This window comes from Papio anubis, chromosome 17 (assembly GCF_008728515.1).
Source record: "Papio anubis isolate 15944 chromosome 17, Panubis1.0, whole genome shotgun sequence".
NCBI classification, from domain to species: Eukaryota; Metazoa; Chordata; class Mammalia; order Primates; family Cercopithecidae; genus Papio; species Papio anubis.
This window is the reverse complement of record NC_044992.1, coordinates 71,053,662-71,075,263: the sequence shown is the minus strand read 5'-3', so window position 1 is coordinate 71,075,263 and position 21,602 is coordinate 71,053,662. Positions and strand designations below refer to the sequence as shown.

General features: G+C 53.5%; 1 protein-coding gene across 7 annotated transcripts in view; it reads left to right on the top strand.

Moving 5' to 3' along the window:
* Positions 1 to 21,602, top strand: part of RBFOX3 (RNA binding fox-1 homolog 3) — a 518,131-nt gene that overhangs the window by 123,948 nt on the left and 372,581 nt on the right. For 6 of the 7 annotated variants that reach the window (XM_009191385.4, XM_009191384.3, XM_009191383.4 and 3 more), the window contains exon 2: positions 2,139 to 2,283. The gene's annotated coding sequence lies outside the window, so the exon portion shown is untranslated. Of the gene's footprint in view, positions 1 to 1,426; positions 1,748 to 2,138; positions 2,284 to 21,602 lie in introns of those variants that run through there. The other variant, XM_017951047.3, reaches the window with a different exon arrangement.

Sequence of the window (21,602 nt, the reverse complement as noted above, 5' to 3'; positions counted from 1 at the left end):
GTGTGGACACCAGGCTCAGAGTCAGCTTGGCACAGATCTTCAGTCCTCCACAGACCTCCCTGCCCAGGGCCTGGTGCAGTGTGAGTTCTAGCTCTTGCCTTTTCTGCTCCTGCTGAGAACCAAGCACTTAGGTCGCAGAGAAGCCTGCCGCCTGCTTTCTCTCCCCACCAGGCCAGGCCCCTTCCTGGGGCCCCTTCCTGCCCAACCTGGGCTGCCTTCCACCTCCACCTGAGTCCTCTACCTCTGCTCAGGTCCCCTGCCCCCAGGCCCTCTCCCAGCCACCTCCCTGGCTGCATTTCATCCGTGGAACTGTTTATATTACTTACTTTTGCCATTGAAAAGTGGCTCCCACGCCCAGCACTGGGCACTGGGCTTGGCACCGATGGTCCCTGAAAGGGCAGATGTTCCCCAGGCGTTGCTCCAGGGCTGCTGAGCTCTCTGGGATGCTGGTTCTGCTCTTCAGTGTGGGGGTTTGTACTCCGTTCAGTGACTGGATTTTAGGAAAAGAAACAAATTGGTTAACGTATTATTGTTGTTGTCGTCATTGTTTAAAACCCCGTTGTGAAATTTCTGGGTGCTGCCAGTGGTGGGGGCGATTCAGGGAATCACACAGCTCAGCCACTCCCTGGCCACCCCGATCTCATGACTCTATCCCAAAGACAGTCTCTCAGGTTGATCAGAGTGGATCTCCTAGATCGTTTTTGTGTCCTGTCTGGCTGACGGCACACATACCCTGTTTGGGTTGGAGTAAATTAAGCAAACAAGAATTTCCAGGCTCAGGTCTACCCCTGCCAGCCTCTACCAACTAAACAAACAGAATCCTCCGGCCCCCTCCGTTTCCCGGGAATTCCTGCTCTCCGGTGTGATAGTGGGATATGATTCTCAATACACCCAGAAGTATTAATGGGGGAGTAACTTTTGTGGGTTCATTCTTCATTCATTTACTTATTCACTCAGAAAAATATGGAGCGAGCCCCAGCTGTGTGCCAGGCACATCCTGGGCATTGGGGATTCAGCACTAAATCCAGCAGATGTGAATATGCCTGCCCTCAGGGAGCCTGCATTCCAGCGGAGGCAAGGCGGGATGGCGGGATCCCAGCACATCCACATGAAGCCAGATGTGCTAAGTCTCGGCGGGGGGGAATTCATGGGGAAAGGAGAAGGAAATGCCAGAGGAATGCTGGTTATTTTGATGGGGTGTTCTGTTCCTGGATGGCCTCGGAAAGGTGCCATATGTGCACAGTTCTGAGGCAGGTACGCAGGGAGGCAGGGAGGAACGGAGGGAGGCAGACAGGGAGGGAGGGAGGGAAGGAGCCCTGCAAATGTGCAGGGAAGAGCATTCCATGCAGTAGACGTGCAAAGGCGTGGTGCGGGGTGGGGTCCGGGAGGCATGCGCCTGCGTGGAGGGACAGCCAGGAAGCCAATGGGGCTGCAGGGGAGAGAGGGAGTGTGCTAGGAGAAGGGGCCAGACTGCCGACAGCCCCAGAGGCCAAGGAGGGTTGGCCATGAAGCTGTCTACGAGCGCACAGCCGCCTTGTGAGACCTTGCATCTGATCTTCTTAGGAAGTCCCCAAATCATAGAAGCCCGACTCACCTGGCTTGCAGGCCGCTGAAACAACTTTAAGTGTTTCTTCCAAATGATACAGGACACCAGTGGAAGGCTGTGTCACCAGATCAGGACAGTGACATCATCGGATGAATATTTTTAAAAGAGAGGGACAAAGTAGCTGGGGGAGTGCAGACAGTGGTGGGTCCTGGAATCTAGGCTGGATGGGGGAGGAAGCGAGAGCAGGCGGTGGTGGGAGAGGCGATGGGGAGGGGCCAGCGTGGTGGGGTGGAAGAGTTGCTGGGGGTGGAGGACCATTGCAAGTGGGCTGGGAGAGGGGCGGACCCTGGGATGGACTGCACCGTTGGTTGTTCGGCAATAGGGTCCTAATGATGTGTTTTCTGCAAGTTTCCTTTTACTCCCCTGGGGCATAAAAAGTGAAGTGCCCTTTGGAGGGTGCCAATCCCTGGTGGCAAATGGTTGGCTTTGAAGCTGCCCCCCCTTGTTTATTAGCACCAAATGTTTGTTTTAGATCAAAAGGAAGATGTTTCCTTCAAAGGCATTTTTTTTACTTGCTTTTTCCCCCCTGCAGGTTGAAATTCTGTCTCTGAGACGCTAACAATCTTCCTGCAGTCGCTGCTCCTCCCCAGCAGCCCCCTCCTTGCCAAGGACGGTCCAGAAGGAGCCCCACTGGGGCCTCCCCCGACAGCAAAGCAGATCTCACCTCCCACTACCAGGTAAGGCGGTCCCACCACGCCCATCCCCAGAGTTTGCATTTGTGGAGGAAATACGTTTTAATGCGGCGATTTTATTTTACAGAAAGGGTTGCGGGGTAGGGATGTTCTGTGCTGGTCTCTAGTTTTCAGGTCATGGTGTCTTTGTGGAGTAGGAGGGGGACGTCGACGGATGCCCAGGAAGGTATGGGGTAGAATTTTTAAGGAGTGACCGCTTTTTGTACCCTGAAGCCCATCAGCCTGGCTTCAGGGCAGTTAGTCCTGGAAGGAGGGTGGGTGGGGTGTGGGGTCCACTGTCTGGTGTCAGCAGAGATGCCATAGAATCCAAGGTCAGGGCCTGACCTTCCCCTGCACGGTTCATGTTCTGCTGCCCAGATTGCCCTGCAGCTCAGGGAGGGCCCTGAAGCCTTCGTGCGGCTCTAGAGGGGACGGCATGATACCTCTGTTCCCACCGCCCCCCGTTCAGCTCTGACACTAACTGCCAGAGTCAGCGTCCGACTCCACAGGGTTCGGGCAAAGCGCTTTGTAAGACGGCTCTCACTTCGAATGCAACCTGCCAAGGCCACCTGCACTTGTGACCAGTGGCAAATTCAGAGGTTCCCAGGACCCCTCAGTTTTGATAATTTGCTACAATTCACAGAACAACAACAAAAAGGCACTACACTAAAAATGACAGGTGTATGACAGTCGTGTGACACACATAGGTTGAGGTCAGGCAGCGTCCTGGATACGGAGCATCCACACCCACTCGCCGTGGAGCTAGGATGCACCACCCTGCTGGTTCACCCACAAGTTCACCACCCGAAAGCTCCCCGAGTCACGTGGCTGAGCTGTCTCCAGCCCTCTCTGCTCCCCTGAGGTGGGGAGTGAAATTTCCAAGCCTCTCATCACGTGCACGGCCAGCCTCACGCTGGAAGCCTCCTAAGGGTCCTTATGAGTTGCAGGTCAGCACATGGTCAGGTGTGGGCAGGAGTGGCTTGTTATGACTAACAGAAGACACTCCTATCCCTTGGAAACTCCAGAGGTTTTAGAGATCACCTCCCAGGAACGAGGGACAGACACCAGGTGAATTCTTTCTTAAGCCCCCGTGAGGTTCAGTGCAGCCCCATTCCCTGCTGATAGACAGGGCAAAGCTGTGGGTCATTGACCCCCATACAGGGAGGACTGGAGCCCTGAAGCCTGCAGGCAGGCTTGCATGACGACCCTTTCTGGGCTGAGCAGATGATACCAAGAACCCTAGGCAAAGAGATCAGAGGCCCAGACACAGGCTGGTCTCTCCAATACCCATCAAAAGATGCCCTTTCCAGAGCCCGCAGAATCGGAAATCTCCACACACAATCTAGGTGCATCTCCAGGCATGTGCTGCTTGCTTCTCTCTGGTGAAGGCCATGGGTGCCTTTCTCTGCTCCAGGGCTCCCTGGGGTCTTCTTGCCATAGCTCATCGATCCAGACTGTCCTGCATTATTCATTCCACAGCCTCGAGCCCCTGATGTGCTGAGCCCTGTTTGGGGTGCTGGAGACGCAGTGGAGACAAGGTCAAGTTCTGGCCCTCATGGTGTTTATATTTAGCAGGGACACGGAGAATAAATGTATGTTAGGCGCACATAATGCTGTGAGGATAAATGCAGCATGCTAAGACCAAGGCGAACGGTGGGGGCTGTGGCTTGCACAGGACAGAAGGGCAGGCCCCGGATGCTGATATTGTGAGCCGAGACAGAAGGAAGGGAGGGAGGACCCCAGGATGTCTGAGGGGAGAGCGTTCCAGACAGAGGGAATGGCCAGTCCAAGGCGCTGAGGCAGCGACATGCGGGCATGCTGGAGAAGTAGCAGGAAGGGCTGGCGTCCCGGGGTCTGGGGACTGTGCAGGTAGGGGAAGGAGATGACGAAGAGGGTCCAGGACTGGATGCAGAGGCCTTTGGGTTGGGGCTGAGGATTTTGGATGTTGTCTTAAGGGTGGTGGGAGCCACTGCAGGGTTCTGAGTGAGGGATTAAATGGCCTGATTTGGGATGTATGAAGATGCCACCGTCTTCTGTGAGGGGGACAGAGTGGAAGCAGGGGACAGCCGAGGAGCCCACTGTCCCACTCTATCCCCGGGAGCACTAGCTCTGCCATGGACCCAGGAGGAGAAGAGTGGTGGATCTGGGCCCATGTCTGAGATAAGCCCTTAAACAATTCCCCTCCTCTGCTGAAACGGCTGTCACTCCATTCCGTAAACCATCAGGGACCCCTCGGGGAGCCCAGATGGGAAGGCCACACACCCCAGCCGGTACCAGGACAGAGAAGCAGCAATGTGACTGTTTAGAGGGCAGGAATCCCACTCCTCGTCCTGGCTCCTTCTGCCCTGGGGCTCGCCGCAGTGTCGTGGTGAAGGCAACGCTGCTGTGCCATCAGCCACGGCTCCTGGTCAGGTCACTCTGTGCCAAGATCACCGTGCTTGCAGGCTGTCTGAGAAAATGTATATTGGACACGAGGTTTGGGGCTGGCCTCAGCGCAGGACGAGCGACCCCCTGACATCATGCTCTGTCTCTGGAACCTCAGAGGCCTAGTTCCAAGAAGATGCTTGCAGCTCTGTCCCTAGGGGAGAGCCCCGATGTACAGACATCCTGCAGGCCATGACAGTAGCACCATCTCCCGTGCTCCTCTGAAAATGCTACTTCCTGCTGCCTCCAAGAAGGAGGTTGCAGGGCCCAGCCTCACCTTTCTGTGGGTCGGAGAACCTGTGTCCCCCAAATAGGTAAATTCTTGGGGTCATCAACAGTGAAAGCACAAGACCAGCCCACCCCCGAGGGAGGGTCTGGGAAGTCCAGGGGCTGGTGGGGTCACCCCACAAGCTCTTTTGGACCTGAGCTGCTTCCCTCGGTGTGTTCACTGTCCAGCCCCTTGTTGATTCCAAAGGTGTGCTCTGAATTGTGAAGTGAGGAATCTGCATTTCAGAGTCTTCCTTTTCAGGAAGGGCGAGGTCAAGGGGAGAGAAGGAAGCCCCTCTGAGCAAGGAGCAATGCGGTCTGAGGCCTGTGTGTGGCTTTGACTCTCGGCCTGTCTTTTATTCACCGTCAGGAGGGTGGGTGGTGGGTGTCTGAAGGAAGAGGGCCAGGGACACGTATCTGAGGTCGGGTGTGCCTGCAGACACCCTCCCGCCCCGCGTGCTCCTGGGTTATCCCTGCGGCCTGGACATGGGCTTCAGAGAAGGGGCTGCCAAAACCACCTTCGGGCTACCAGAGCTCTGGCATGTGGATGCCATCGATGGCCCAAAGGAATGTGACTAGAGGAAGGGGCTTCCTAAGAGGGACTTGGAAATTAGTGATGGAGAAACCCGGGCAGGGAAAAGCCTACAGGAGCTTTTGCCCCAGTGAGGCGGGCTGGCCTTTCTGATTCAGGAATGGCCTTGGCAAGGAGGCCTTTGAGCGGGACTCCCCATCACTGCAGGCGAGTCCTTGCTTCAAAGGAGAGTGTGGGGAGGAAGCCGTCTCCGCCTAGGACATTGCCTCAGCCCCGGTTCATTTCCTCTGCCTTGGAAAGGGTCCCGTCAATTAGATCCCATTTTAAAGCTCATCCCTTTAAATATGGATTCAGTTTGGGTTTTACCGTATAGTAAATTCTAAGTCCTTATTAAAAACATGGATGGAAATTAATCTGCTGCAAAACGAGATTTGTCTGTTACATGCAGTGGCTGACGCCTGGGGCAGATGGGTCTTTCAGGTACACAGGGAAGAGATGGACCTGAGCAAAAACTCCAGAGGACGGTCATCTGCTCCTCCAACCCTGACCCTTCCCTTCCTTTCCCCTCCCCTTCGCCACTCTCATGGGGTAATAGGAATTTTCCTAAACCACGTTGCTGTCCATTGTTGGGGTCACTCAGAGGAGCCAAGGAGTGTGGTCAGTTGTCTCTTCTCCAGATGTTTTTGGGGACGGGTGCGCCTTTGTTCTGGAGCTGAGAGATAAACAAAGTCTTCTGCCCTGATGCAGACAGCATGAGACGGGAGCGGAGGCTGCGGCGCACCCCGTGGGATTGAGAGTGAGCCTGCCATGGTCAGACGGGAGCCGGGGCTGCCGTGCACGCCGAGGGGCTGAGAATGAGCCTGCTGTGGTAGTGCAGCTTACACTATCCAAACTCATCCATCCACCCCGTCCCCCACCCTCGGGGATGCACCCATGAGTGGCAACACGTGACTTCCCATAAATCATCTCCGAATGAGCGTGCTTGCTGCACTCATCCATCACGCCCGTCTCTTGTCTGCTTGTTTTTAAAAGCTGTTAAACTGGAATCCATCACAGGGGAGCATGGCACCCTCGAGGGCCAAGCCGAGACACGGGCTGCCCGCATCAGCTGTGGGAACGTGCGCGGGGCTTTCTGGAGCACAAGCCTGAGCGTTGCCTGGAGGCAGGAAGAGGGAGATCATGGCTTCATCTAGTTACACCAGAAGTGGATGGGACGTTGCTCCCAGGCTTGCAGCGAATGCATTCCTGCCACAGGAGCTTGTCCTACTTGCTCCTGGGTGGAGCAGGCGATGCCCAGCCGAAGGATGTTGCTGGGGTCTCTCCTTCCTGCTGGGGCATCTTATTTCCTTCTTGGATCCAATATTTTAATGAGAAGACTTTAGTTTGAGCCAGTCTTTGGAGACATGGGTCCTAAAATCTTCCATGATTCCTTTTCTGTTGATAAATGTATTTGGAAAATATTTAGGAAGGGTGCCAAGCTCAGCCACTTCAGTCCCTCATTCTGATCCTGCCTAATTCTGCCACCCTGCCCCTTTGCTTGCTTGTTCTCGGAACAAGCTCTGAGGATGTCCCTGTGAGAAAGAGGATGCAAGACAAGGACCTGGGGCCCCACTCCATTGCTTCTGTTTCTCCCTTTCTTCCTCCTCCTCCTCTTTTCCTCTTTTTTTTTTTTTTTTTGAGACGGAGTCTCTCTCTGTTGCCCAGGCTGGAGTGCAATGGCGCGATCTTCACTCACTGCAAGCTCCGCCTCCCGGGTTCACGCCATTCTCCTGCCTCAGCCTCCCGAGTAGCTGGGACTACAGGCGCCTACCACCATGTCCGGCTAATGTTTTGTATTTTTAGTAGAGACGGGGTTTCACTGTGTTAGCCAGGATGGTCTCAATCTCCTGACCTCATGATCTGCCTGACTCAGCCTCTCAAAGTGCTGGGATTACAGGTGTGAGCCACTGCACCCTCTGTTTTTAAATTGATCTTTATTTATTTTTTTGAGATGGAGCCTTGCTCTATCACCCAGGCTGGGGTGCAGTGGCACAGTCTCAGCTCACTGCAACCTCTACCTCCCGGGTTCAAGAGATTCTCCTGCCTCAGCCTCCTGAGTAACTGGGATTACAGATACACGCCATCACGCCTGGCTAATTTTTGTATTTTTAGTAGAGACGGGGTTTCACCCTGTTGGCCATTCTGGTCTCAAACTCCTGAGCTCAAGTGATCCACCCACCTTGGTCTCCCAAAGTGCTGGGGTTACAGAGTGAGCCACTGTGCCCGGCCTTCCTCCTCTTCCTTTTCTTCTTCTTCTTCTTCTGTCTCCTTTTTCTCTTTCTCCTCTTCCTTCTTTCTTCTCTCCCCCTACTTCTTTCCTTTCTCATGCCTCCTCCTCTTCCTCCTTCTCTGTCTGTCTGTCTCTTTCTGTCCGTCCACCCCGCTGAGGAATTGTGTGCACTTCAGGTTTTTCTGTACGTTCTCTTCCAGGGCCCCTAATTCTGCCACTCTGCCTCTGTCTATCCTTTCTATCATCTGGTTCCTTCTCTGCAGTCCTGGTGACTTGGCAGTCGGCACTTACCCCTCACAGGGGTCGGGGAGGAGATGAGAAGACATCAGAGATGCCTTATCCCTTCTCCTTTCCTCTTCAAGGGGAAATGTGTGGCTGGAATCCTTCACACCCCCTGAACTGACTGGCGTGGGGTTTGCCTCCAAGAACTCTTTGTCTCCAGACAGATGTCACAGACCTCAGTGGCAGTTGTGCTATTTTGTCCCATCTGCTTCTGGCTTCGCCTCTCTCCTTTTCTTCGCCCTATACTTGTTGGCTGAAGGATAAAACTGCTTGTTGGCACTGGTGTGACATTTAAAAAAAAAAAATAGAAAAACGGGCCAATATTTTTCCTTGGTGACTTTTGAGCTCTGTGAGTGAGCGGCGGAGGAGGTTGGGCGGGTCGCAGAGGGCGCTGTCGGCGAGTTCCCCAGGACACCGCTCCCAATTACAGCCCATTAGTCACTCCGTGTGTTAAAGCATTAAGAACAATTAAGGGTGAGAAGAGCTTCCAGATGTAGTTCCAGTGCTGGAGTGGGAAGGGAGGCCCTGCCGCTGCTTCCCAGATGGAAATAATCCAAGGAGAGGAGCCAGCAGGGCTTGGCCCCTAGAGTGTCGTTGGCCCCCAGAGCCCAGGGTGTCAGGTGCAGCCCCCAGGACAGTCGACCTGGCCAGTGGGGCTGGAAATTCAGATCATCTGGATCGATGTCCTGTGACTGCCATCACAGAACGCCACAGACTGGGTGGCTTCACACAAGAGCTCTTTGTTTTCGCCAAGTCCTGGAGGCTGGGATCCAAAATCAGGGTGGCAGTGGGGTTGCTTCTCAGGGAGGAGCTTTCCCAGCATACGGAGGCCTTTCTCCCGGCTCTAGGGGCTACTGGCCATCCTCTGTGGGCCTTGGCTTATAGACGCACCGTCAGTCCAGTCTCTGCCTCCATCATCACGAGGCAACCCCACCCCCATGCCTGTCTGCCCGTCTGCTGCGCATGACATTCCTGTGTGTGTGTGCATTTGTGTGTGTGCGTACATGTGTGCATGCATGTGTGCACGTGTGTGTTCTCATTTCCGTCATCTTCTAAGGATACCAATCATTAGATGAGGGCCCACTTCTTAACTTGATCACATGTGCAAAGACCTTATTTCCAACTAAGGCCACAGTCCCAGGTCCTGGGGCTTAGGGATGGAACATGTTTTGAGGGGACGTGATTCCACCCACTGTATCCTCCAAGGCTGCCAAGGAGGAAGATGAGCCCAGGCACTATGACTCTATAGCCCACGACTCATCCTGAGGTGTCCCCTGGCCCTCACAGCCCTGATCTCACCCAGACACTGAGAAGCTCTGGAAAAGAACCATCCCTTGGCCGATTTTAAGACAATGATAAGAAGGTGTACAGGCTGAGCAGTAAAACCAAGGCCAGAATGACTGGAGCTGTAAGAGTAGACATCGGAAGAACCCCAGGACCCCAGGTCAGAAGGCCGTCCACAGACCTAGAGGAGAGGGAGGTGCCTGCTGCGATGGGCTGAGATCCTTCTCTGTCCCCCGCCCACTTCCCACCTCCCACTGCTGCGATTGGACTTGAGAACAAACTAAGAATTAAAAAGCCAGACCCCAAATCTAAACCTAAAAATAAACAGTTCGTGCTGCAAGTTTTGGGCGCACACTTTTGTCACAGGAGAGAGAAACCGGAGTCTTGCTCTGCCTGTGGGAGAAGGAGGCGTTGTAGAGCTGGGCCAGGAGAGGGCAGCCCGTGAGGTCTCTCCAGGGGGGCTCCTGAGATGCGGAAGGAATGGATCGGAAGGAAAGGTCGGAGCCAGGCCTGAGAAGCAGAGGGAAAAAGAGACCTCTGGACACATTTTTGGGTGGGCACGGGTGCTGAAGTTAGTGATGCGTGAGGCTCTGGCGGTGAGGCAGGCCAGTGGGCGTGCAGCAGGGACTGAGTCAGGTGGTGATGGTGAAGGTAAGAGTCCAGGGCTGGGGGAGACCCATGAGGACTTTTGGAAAAGGAACTAATGGCACCAAGGAATGAGGGGAAATTGAGGCAGGAAACAGATTCTAGGTATACGCTGCACTGAAGTTCACGGGTACAAAAGTCAAATGTGAGTGAGGTGACCTTCTGCACAGATTTTGCTCCCTATTTTCCCTCTGCATGCACAGCCCACCCTCCTCTGAGATGCTGAGTCCCCCAGCGATCGGGGCCGTGTCTTCAGTGAGAGTCAATAAATGATTGTTGCCATCCGTCGAGGGGAAGGAGGGTTAGTCCTCGTGTTCCAGGATGGTGTATTGACACGTGTGCAAACACGATCCAAACAGACCCCTCACACAGAAGTAACTGTGCAGAATTTGTGACTGCATCATCACAGAGATGTTCTGGATGGAGAAACATGAGAAGGTTCCACACAGATCTGTAGAAATCCATTCGTTTTAGATACAAAATTATCAAGGGCCACCAGGGACCTGAGTTAACGGCATCCAGAGCCTAAGTGGTTCTTGCTGGTCTCATTCTTAGATGGGACCTGGGGCTGAGGCCCCTTGGTGTGATTCCGGAATTTCTTCATTTTTTTTTTTCTGCGTTGACACGTACATTCCTCAGAGGGGGTTGTCAGTGAATTCCACAGCAAAGGTGAATAGACGCGTGAGGATTTGTATGGATTGGGAGAAAATTATTCTTTTACCCGATTTGCAAGGATACACAAAGTGTTTGCAGGCTTGGTGCTTTCAAAGACATCTGTGTTCTGTTGGGGAAAGAACAGAAAAGGAGCGTCAGCAAATGCCTGAGGAAGGAAAATTAATTTAGAAGTAGAGGTCAAGGCAAGCCTAACTTTAGTTCTGCGTGTGTGTGTGTGTGAGTGTGTGTGTGCTTTTAGGAGGAGGAGGAGAAAAATGGAGGCGGAACAGAATAATTTTTCTTTTTTCCTTTGGGGTGGGAGGGGAGACGGAGCTTGGACAGATGGTGTTTCTGAGTGACCTTGCATTGCTGAGCGTTGCTGAGTAATGGCTGGAATTGCAGGGAGCTTGCAGGGTGTGGCCACCTGCAGTCACCAGCGGGAGTTATCAGGATGTCAACATTATGGGAGGGCCTGAGAGCAAGCAAAGATAAGCCCAAGTTCAACAAAGATCCAATAACACACTCGTAACACAGCTCCATGTGGGAGGCATCTGTGGGCCTGGAGTGTCCGGAACAGTGTGCAAGGCCTGGAAATCCATCAGGCTGACGTCCCCGAATGACACGTGTGAGCAGGTTATCTTACCCGAAGTTCTCATCCCAAAATTTATATGAATCATCGTGAATCCTCATGACAGTTCCACCTCAGGCTCTGTGAGGAAGCTGAACTGCAGATAAATGACCAGCCCAGGGCCACACAGAATTCGAACCCACAGCATCTCCCTAGCAATAGGCTCGGGACACACCTCACATGACCCATATCCCAGCTACTCAGAGTGAGGTCTGTGGATGGGTGCCAGCCGGTGAGCTGCCGCTGCTGATCCCTGCAACAGTACGGAAGCTGAAAGTCGGCATTTAGACTTTGACAGTCATTTGAAGGAGTCATTTCAGGTCTGATGAGTCTAATCATAAAAACCTGGGCTTTGTACTTTGTATGCCTTCTTTATTCCATGTTTCTAGTGATTCCTTTTTTATAGGTTTTCAGGAAACCAAAAGTATAGGGCTTGTCATCTCAGCTACTCAGGAGGCTGAGGTGGGAGGATTGGTTGAGCCCTGGTGTTTGAGATCAGCTGGGCAGCATAGTGAGACCCTGTCTCAAAAAAACAAAACAAAGAAACAAAAATGTAGGTCCAGAATGAATTGGAAATAAACCAATGAGTCCTTCACCGCAGATAGTTTGAGAAGCACCGGTATAGAGGCCACACAGGTCAGATCACAGAACTTGCCATGTTTGAATAAGCTCTGCCACTGACCAGTGGACCCAGGGCAGTATCCTCGCTTGGGAATGGAGGGTGGTCATGAGATGTGGGAGGTGTGTGGTCGGCTTGGGCTACCATGACGAAGCCCCTCAGCCCAGGGACTCATACAACAGAGGTTAATTTTCTCAAAATTCAGGAGGCCAGAAGTCTAAGGTCAAGCTATTGGCAGCATTGGTTTCTTTGAAGACCTCCTCCCTTTGGCTTGCAGATGGTTGTCTTCTCCCTGTGTCTTTGCATGGCCGCCCCTTGAGCTGTGCATGTCTGTGTCCTAATCTTCTCTTCTTAGAAGGACGCTGGTCAGAGTGGATGAGGCCCACCCATATGGCCTGGTAAGGGTCCTATCTCCAAATGAGGTCATATCTAACATACTGGGGGTTAGCACTTCAACGTACAAATTTTGAGAGGGCACGATTCAGTGTGTAATAGAAGGGTGCACGGGAATTTTCTGTACTATTTTTGCAACTTCTTGTGATTCTTAAATTATTTCAAAATACTTTAAGGACTACCACTCCCAACCCTCTGCCACCAGCTAACATGGCCACTGTGGTTTATCTCAGATGGGTCCTGTCAGGCACACTCATCATTCCAGGTTTGGGGGAGCTGCTCTCTGGGATGGAGGCCAAGTGGGCATGACCCAGAGCCCACCCTCCATCCCAGTTTCCTGCCCTCTGGTCGTCATCTGTGCATGGAGCTGCCTCTTTGGTCCTGTCTCTCGTCGCCTGTCCCCTTTGCTCTCTGGGGTTCCTGAAGGGCGCAGGATGCAGCTTCCTCTGTTTCTCCCACAGTGCTGCACATAGTAGGTTTCCATAAAGGGTTTTCCTGAGGTGTCTTTGATATACTGCGCTTGGTGGAGATTTAGTTGCCTCTTTTGAAGTGTTCTCCCTTGACCCTGGAGAACGGTGGGATCCCTAGGTGTGAGGTGTGATGCAGGAGTGATGCATGGGGCTGGGCCAGCCAATCTGCCTGCGTCCATGCAGGCTCTGCACACACCCTGGCCACGGGCATGCAGGCAGTGCTACTCACTTGGCAACGTTCACAGAGTCCTTTCTTGTTATAAAAAGCACTTTGGGTGATGATTGTCCTTTAAACACTGAAGTCCACGGAGAGGTGACAGGTGTGTGTGCGCCTTTCTTGTTTATGTCATGCCATTTGTAGCTGAGAAAGCCCATGCCTGTGCCTGCAGTGCTGGGTAACCGGCGGCTGCCTCAGCCACCAAAACAAATGTCCCTCAGGCCAGGGTGACCAGAGGTGACGTTTGAATATTGTTTCTTGTCTGTGAGCCAGAATGTCATTGGATGGGTCATTATTCTAAACCATTCTGTTGCTCCAAAAGTTCCCAAGGCAAGGTCATCATGGTTTTTGAATTATTTAGTATTTTGCCCAGCCCTGCACGCTCTTTGAAAAATGCGTTGCCCTCATTTCCCGTTGAATACCCCAAGCGTCGCACCCCGACCAGTGCTGGTCACGTACCCCACTTTCCATGAGCTGAGAGCCATGACGACTGGTTCCCATGAGAGACCCTTCGTGTGTCCTGGCCTCTTCCAGCAGGAGGGGTGCCAGGGACCCAGGAGTCACCTCCGTTTTGCAGTATGGATGTCAAGCATTATCACTGAGGCCAGCAGAAACCTTATTTTGACTACCTACGAAGCAGTTAATTTGGTTGAGTTTTTCTCCTTCACTGAATAGAAAGGAAGGGCTGGTTCTTTTATGTTATTTTTTTTCATGGTGGTGCATCACAGAGCTAGAACATGCATGCAGTGGGCTGTGCTCAGGCAAAGGGAGATTAAGTGGCTTGTCTTGGATGACAGAGAGGCACATAGCATTTCCCTGGAGGTATACATTTTCCCTGGAAGACTCCAGAAGAGAGGAAATATTAAACCTGTGCCCCTGAGGGACTGGGCGTGTGTTGCTAGAAGGGGTCCAGAGAAAGGATGACATTTCTTTGAAGTCTTATTTGTTCTCTTAAAACTTCAAGCACATCTTACATTGCATCCACAATATGCTTGTGCTGGCTGTAACCTAACAGTCATACTTCCCCCAGACACTTTGGCTAGAAAGGATACTGTGAGAAGAGGCACATGCGTGGGCTGTGTGGCCAGCCACCCTCATCTCACCTCTGCACACCCTTGGGGGCTGAGGGGGGTTCCCTAGTTTGAGAAGCATGTGGTAGGATGTTGGGGAAGGGATTCTAACCTTAGATGCATGTGTGTGCTGAGGGGTGGTTTGGAGTAGAAGAATTTTAATGCCACCTTCCTTTGAAATTTTACGAGACTCTGCTTATAATGTGGCAACATTTCACACGGGGAGCCAGTAGCCTCAGGGGTGGGGGGAGCTGTTGAATGAAGACAGCCCTCCCTCCAGCCCTAGCCCACCCACCAGCCTGTCTGATTTGCTGTTGACAGTCTTTACTCTTTCCCCTCTGTCTGGCAGGGTGGATACATGGTATTTTGGCCACTGGGGCCAGGAGGACGTCCCAGGTACATACACGTGGGCCACTGGGGCCAGGAGGATGTCCCAGGTACACACATGTGGGCCACTGGGGCTGCGGTGGTGTCTCAAGTAGTGATCTCCTGAGTTCAGGTGAAATTAAAGCACACAACTGTTCTTTCTCCAACATTCGCAGGGCCCTTTTGGGTCTGTATCGGGACCAGGGGCTGTGTGTGTGGAGCTAAATGTAAGGATGACATAAAGATGACCCATGACAGCCTCTCCTCTGAGGCGCCCGTGGTCTGCAGGAGGCCCTGCACGTGCTTACGGCCCTCACCCTGGCTCTTAGTCACTCCTTGGAGCACCCTGCCAGGGATGTGTTTTAGGGTGAGGAGCCACCGGCTGGAGATGATGAGATGGTCTTCCATCTCCATGCACGCTCTGTCTTGTGCGTGTTCTCCCTCGTGCATGTTCTTCCTCGTGCATGTTCTCCCTCATGCGCGTTCTCCCCTGTGCGTGCTCTCGCCTGTGCATGCTCTCCCCCATGCGTGCTCTTCCTCATGAGCGCTCTCCTTCATGCGTGTTCTCCTGACTCCACGTGAACAAGCTGCCCTCCCCATTACATTTAACTGGAGGTCCTTCCCTCTTTTGGCTCAGATCACCCCATCCTGGTGGAATGAGGGAGGCCGAAACTGTTTTTTGCACAACATATCCAGTTGTGTGCAGTTGTGGGCGGAGGGAGTGAGTCTGGTCCCACAGGCTCAACGTGGCACCTAAAGGGTGGTGGGGTGGGGCATGTGCCATAGGGAGATGGGAGGTGCGAGCAGGTGGTCAGCTGCTTACCTGCAGGATAGGGGACAGGGACAGCAGAATGTAGGCACATGGCAGTTGTCCAGGCTGGAGTATTAGGCAGGACCAGGCGCCCTGATGTGGAGTGGAGTCCTCTCTACACACATCCCTGTTTCAGGTCAGGTCTGGTCCCTGGTGCCTGGAGGGGATTCCCAGGACCACATAGGTGGCCAAGGGGCCCCAAGACCTGGACTTGAGCCCATGCAGCATACATGTCAGACAGCTCGTGACCAGTGAGAATTCAACTGGCTTGAGTCCTTGGCTCCTTTGCCGCCAACTCGATGTCAGGACCCGGACCAACCTTTCTGAATGACCCATAAAGGAGGTATAGGGGAAAATATAGGCTTTTTTTGTACATTTTCTCCTATATAGAGGAGCTATATCCATATCTATCTGTATCTCTATCTATCTGTATCTCTCTCTCTCTCTCTCTCAATCAACCAATCTATCCATCCATCCTCCTGTCTGTCTGCCTGCCTGCCTATCTGCTATCTATCTATCTATCTATCTATCTATCTATCTATCTATCTATCTATCAATCTGTCATCTATCTATCTACCTACCTACCTACCTATCCATCCATCCTCCTGCCTATCTGCCTGCCTATCTGCCATCTATCTTCCTATCTATCTATCCATCTTCCTGTCTATCTATCTGCCTGCCTATCTGCTATCTATCTACCCACCCATCCATCCATTCATCCATCCATCCTCCTGTCTATCTGCCTGCCTATCTGCTATCTATCTATCTATCTATCTATCTATCTATCTATCTATCTATGTATGTATTCATTCATCCATCCTCCTGTCTATCTGCCTGCCTGCCCATCTTCTATCGATCTATCTATGTCTGTGTATGTATCTGTCATCCATGTGTGTATCCATCTGTCCATCCATTTGTTAATCTATTATCTGTCTGTTCAATCATCCATCTATGTATCTGTCTACCTACCTGTCCATCCATCCATCATCTGTGTATGCATCTGTCCATCATCTATCACCTGTCTACCTGCCTGTCTATCTGTATGTCTCTATATCCATCTGCCTATCCATCCACTCATCTGTCTATTATCCATCTATGCAGGTACCCATTTATTCATGCATCATCCCCTGTCTATCTGCCTATCTATGTGGAACTCATTAATTTCTATCATTATTGTGAAGTTGATTTTGGAAACTTCATCCTCCTTTGGTCTTAGCATGTGGGGTTCAGGGTGGGAAGGGCAAATGGTCAAGATTGGGTTTCCTGGCTCTACAGTCCTTCTTGGTTAACCAGAGCCTCTCTCAGCTCCTAGGGCTCAGGGAACAAAACAATGCAGGCAGTAAATCTGCAAAGTGGGAAGTGAGAGGCAGGGAGGAGGCATGATATCTGACTCAGCTGTTGGAGAAGAACCATCTCCTGGGTCCTCATATCCATGGCACCTTGCAGGGAGACAGGCCATGCTCAGGAGCTGCAGAGAAATCAGAAGGTCAGAGGGCGTGGTGGGGGGGGGCAAGCCGAGGAGGAGGCCAACTTCCCAGAGACCTTGCTCAAGGTCCCTTCTTGGGAGGACTCAAAGGCCCATAGCAGAGAGAAACACTGTGATTCCAAACAAAGACCACAGTGAGCCCGGGGAAAGTGCAGCTCGGGGAGGAGGGGTGCCTACTCCTGGATCCTGGCAGGAGGCAGGTGGTGCACACATTCCAGGGACCCTGGCACTCATGGAGCCTGAGGGCCTGAGCCCCACGGAACAGGTGCTGCCCCCTACCCTTTGCAGTTAGGAAGCTCAGGAGCGGAGCTGCTGGTGGGGATAAGCCTCTCTGTCAGGCAGGCAGAGCAGGGGGGCACCCAGGAGTTCTGGCCACAGGTGCACAGCTGGGACATGCCCCCGGGACATCAGGTGGCCTCGTGTCCTCAACGTCCACATGAGTTTACCTGGCACCAAGGGGGATCATCTTAAAAGAAGTCCACATTTAAAGGAAATTTGGAAGCAAGGTTCTTTGAGTTTTTCCACCCTGTCTCCCTCCTCCCCTCCTCCCCTCTCTGCCCCCATCCCCACTCACTTCTTTATTTACCACTCATCCCCTCAGATCTCTGAGAAAGACACCCTACTCTGGGGACCTCAGCCACACACCAGCCTCTCTCAAGAATCAGAGGAGTGGGTTCCATGGGAAGCAGCACAGTGTGGCTGGTGAGAGGCCCTGGGACCCCCCCATCTGCAGCAGCCCGCACCGCCAGGTGTGAGGAGGGCCTCTTGGACCCAGACCTGGCAGGTGATGCCACCGCAAGCCTGAGCCATCTCAATGAGGTCATAACACGTGCCCGTGGCAGTGCCAGCTCTGCACTTTACCTAGACATGTAGAGTGTATGCCTATGGCATGCGTCATACATGTGTGCATAGGAAGACTGTACCTGGTTCACAGACATGGATGTCCCCATTACAAGACCCTGTTATGATGTCATGGAGATGGCTCGTGCATGTTATGGGGTCCCTGCCAGGGCTGGGTCCAGAAGGCCCTCTTCACACCTGGTCGTGTGGGCTGCCCCAGGTGGGGGGACCTGTGGCCTCTCACCGGCTGCACTGTGTGGCTCCCCATGGAAACCTCTCCTCCAATCCCCTGAGTTTACCACTCAAACCAGTCACTGGGCCCCATAGCAACCAAGGCTGGCAACGGCGCCTGCCGCCCGGGAGAAAAATTAGCAAAATCGCTTTCTCTTGGGGAGGGTGTGTGTGGGGGGGGACTTTCATTATATAATAGGCCAATGTTTCCAGCTCACTTTCTGGAAACGCAGAGGGTCCTCCAATGGCACACATGGCCTGAGGTCACTGTGGCACATTATTGGTCCCTGTGGTCTCCAGAAGGGCTGCAGGTGACCCTCCCAAGGTCCCAGGGAGTAGCCTGGGCCTGTGCTCCTTGGGGAGGGCAGGGGCTCTGCAGAAAGCCAGGCGAGGAAGGAGGGAGGTTCTGCCTTGGCTCCCCAAGGGGCAAGCACTTGCAGGTGCTGCCCTTCTCCCTCCTGGGTCACCCACCTGTCTGGGGCAGCCTTGCTTCCTTTCCACTGCCTGTGCTCGCCCCCTGACCCCAGGACTCTTCCCGATCACCGAGGCCTGTGGTTGCATGATGCTCAACCAGAGAGCAATCCAGGAGAGGGTGCAGGGCCTCACAAGTCCAGGGCTTCCACGCCAGAGGAGGGAGGAGGCCGCTGGGGCCCAGCCCCACCTGACATGCTGGAGAGGTCTTGTCCTCAGTCCCACGGGGTAGAAAACACAACCCAGAGGAGACTGGGCCTGGGACCTCGGCTTGGAGCTGCCAGGCGTCTCCACACATGCACTTTGGGCGGGGGGAGCCTCATGGGCCAGCCCTTGGATGTGGATATGGAGACGACCTCTGGGCTAAGAGATCCAGCTGGGTTGTTCCTGGGGGCCATGGGGATGCCCAGAAGCTTTGCTCACGGAAGGGGGACAGGTGCAGACATCGGGAACAGATGGAGCAGGAGGAGCGGCTTTGTGGAGGCATAGAGAGAAACACTCAGGCTAGGGAGGCATTCTGTCCAGGCGGCCGACACTGCCCAGGCCACCATCCCACGCCTACTCCCTGCTGGGCGGAGGAGAGGCCACCGGGGGGCTGAAGCATGGCTGCCTGCCGAGTGACTCCCTAACCTCACTCCTTGCTGTGGGCCCAGGGCAGGCCCGGGCGGGAGCCCTCCAGACCAGAAGCTGGCCGCAGGGCTGCTCCTCCGAGGCCGAGGCAAAGCTCAGGCTAGTTAACATGCAGGGAGTGTTGCGCTTGGAGAAATGTAGATGTATTTTTTTTTTTTTTTTGCATGTGTGCTTGCATGTAAATGTGGGTAGGTGCTGTCCTGATTGATGGCAATTAGCATTTTCTAACGGGAACAGATGTTCGGATTGCCAGGAGGCTGGTACCTAACGCCCACACTGCCATCTGTTCGCTGGGCAGGGCCGGGGGAAGCAGCCCCGACCGGCGGCCCTCCAGTCCTCCGTGGTGTGTACTTAACAGGATTGTGTGAGATTGTTTCTGGAGGGAAGAAAAATAATAATAAAGATGTTTTCAGGGTTATAAATAGTTCATGCTGTTTATTATGGGATGGAGCTTTTCTCTGACGAGCAGCTCCGGTTTCTATGTGGCCTGAACAAAGGGAGCTCTGAATGGAATGCACAATGTCAGCTCCCGTGTTGGGGTGAGGGGAGGCCGCCTCGGGAAGCCAAGGTCGTGGTGCATTTCATTGGCTCAAGGGTCTGAAGGCCAGAGGAGGAAGACACGAGGGAGGTGGGGAGAAGCCAGAGGGTTTAACTTAGGGTTTGCGGTCCTTCACTTCCGCCTCACCTTCAGAAGGCTGAGCTCATCAACGGGAGACTCTCGGGTCCCTGTGGCAGTGTGGCAGGTGGGGGCTCAGAGCTGGGGCCACCTCCTGGTTCCCCACTTGCTAACTGGCCAAGCCTCACCCTCGTCGCCTGTAAAATCGGGTTAGTGACCATCCGACTTCACTGAGCTTCTGCAGGGACTGAGGAATCGTTCACAACAGGGCCAGCCCTGTGCCAGCATGTTGCTGGCATCTGAGAGGCTTGGACTGGCCTGTTCTCAGCTGTCCTCGGGGCCGTGGAGGGAAGGCCCTGGCTTCAGTGTGCCTGGCACCCTGCACTTCTTCCTGTGGCCAACAAAGATGGCTCTTACGGTGCTCCCAGCGGCAGCAGAAATGTATCCTCCTGCTTTTTCTTTTTTCCTTTTTGGCTTCTTAAGGCAAAACTGTTTGTTTGTTTGCTCACTTGCTATAAAAAGAGTTGCCTCCCTTCCTCGCTTCTCCTCGCCTCCCCCCGGTCTCTGCATCATGGCACGTTCCTCTAGCAGGCAGATGTCTGCGGGGGAATCTGTCGCCTGTCCTCGGGCCGCCCCGACAGATGTACCGAGTGTCCTTCCTCTGTGGGTTGAGGTGCACGTGACACCTCTGTGCCCCTGCTCCACCTTGATGGGCATCCTCCCCAAGTTGGCATTACTGATGGACGGCACCTCGGGCAGGCACAAAGGCGCACCCATGCAAACGTTCCCCTCTTCTCCAGGCTGTCACTAACATTTCCCCAAACGTCTTTCTGGGAATTTTCTTTCTCCATCGGAAGAAGCTTGGAGGAGAGGAAATCGGCCAGTCTCCTTGGTGGTGAAGGGAGAGCAAACATTTCCTGATGTGCACCCATTTCACAGAGCCCTCGCCATAGAGCATGAGGAGCTGGTGCACTCCTGCGTTTTCCCATCTGGATTTCCTGGTCTGGGTCCAGCAAAGCAGCAGTCAAGTTCCCATAATTATTATCATCTGGACGTACTCCAGGTCATCCGCGATGATCTGTCTCAAGAAGATTGTCCCGAGGAGCTCAACTACCCCGTCAACCAACGGCGGCGGATACAACGGCGAAGTGATGGCAAGCATACAACCATGACGGATGTTACGGCCATCCATACATGGCGGCAACGGCGGCGGATGCTGGCGGCGAATCGCATATGGCGGATAAAGGTTATACAACATGGCGTGATGCTGGCGCATAAACGGCGGCGATAAGCAGCACAACTATGGCGTGATGCTATACAACGGCGGCGAGATAAGTATTATGCAATAACCGCATGGATAAGCACGCAATAAGCACAACTGGCGGATGCTATGGCGGCGGATGCGATCGCTGCTGGCGCACCATATGATATGGCGAGGCGGCGATGACTACAACCACATGCATAACCATTATGATGCGGCTGGCGCATATGGCGGTGATGGCTGAGCAATAGCGGCGGATGGGCGCATGGTGGCCGTGTGGTGGAGGTGGCAGTGGCAGTGGTGGTGGAAGTGGCAGTGGCAATGGTGGTAGAGGTGGCAGTGGCCGTGGTGGTGGAGGGTGGCAGTGGTGGTGGAAATGGCAGTGGCCGTGGTGGTGGAGGTGAAAAGCAGTGGTGGAAGTGGCAGTGGCAATGGTGGTAGAGGTGGTGGTAATGGTGGTGGAGGGTAGTGGTGAAGAGAGTAGTTGAAGAATGCGGAAGCCTAATGGAAGGAGAGGGTGGATAAACAGATAACCCCTAAATGGACAAGAAGGAAAGATATGTATGGATGAAATGGACGGAGTGGATGGAGATTAAGCACTATTGATGCTTTGGGCTGTAGGACACTGAGCAGCATCTCTAACTTCCGTCTACTGGAGACAGTAGCAATCCCCCCACCGAGTTGTAACAACCAATAATGTCTCCAGGCATTTGTCTCAGGTACCCTGGGGAGCAACATTTGCCCCCAGTTGAGAGCCACTGTTAATTTATTCTCGAGCGACTTCATTTCTAACGTCTAATATTGAGTGCTAACTGTGGGTAAGACACCGTCTATGCCTTCCTAGGCATTGAATCCATGT